The sequence below is a fragment of the Octopus bimaculoides genome, chromosome 12, assembly GCF_001194135.2.
Source record: "Octopus bimaculoides isolate UCB-OBI-ISO-001 chromosome 12, ASM119413v2, whole genome shotgun sequence".
Lineage (NCBI taxonomy): Eukaryota > Metazoa > Mollusca > Cephalopoda > Octopoda > Octopodidae > Octopus > Octopus bimaculoides.
The window spans coordinates 4130381-4131013 of NC_068992.1; positions in this window are offsets into that span (position 1 = coordinate 4130381).

Genomic DNA, 633 nt, shown 5'->3' on the forward strand with positions numbered 1-633 from the left:
TATGTATGTATGTATGTATGTATGTATGTATATATGCGTAAGTGTGTGTACTTGAATATATAAATTTAACGACATGACTGACTGTGAGCTTAATCTTCTTAATAAATGTTTCTTCATATTTCCTTATTGGAACAGTAAATTTCCTAAGTCCATTAACACTAATACGGAAATATAAAAAAAATATAGATAAAGCAGATTAAATTCGAACGCAGTCATATTTTCAACAAAACATATTTGACATCAGAAAAACAGATTTTGCGTGTTCAAATAAAGTCTAAGATGGCTCTTCCACGATGTAGTTACCATACACACACACAGCACACAGACACACATGGGTGTACTTATCACTCATGTATCTACGTAATTTTCACTCATTGTCGATGTCCTGTACATGATGCATTTTATATTTATTTATTTATTATATATGTATTGTTTTCTCCCCCATCCTTCTCTAATTCCCTTTTTATCGCCCTCACCATTTTCTATCTCTCTCTCTCTCTCTCTCCCCTCTTTCTCCTTTTCTCTCCCTTCTTGCTCACACGTAACCATCGTCCATCTTTCTATTCTTCACGTGGCTATCTTTCTGTTTCTACACAACGTTCTAACGACTGGATATCGTCTATCTCTCTCTTC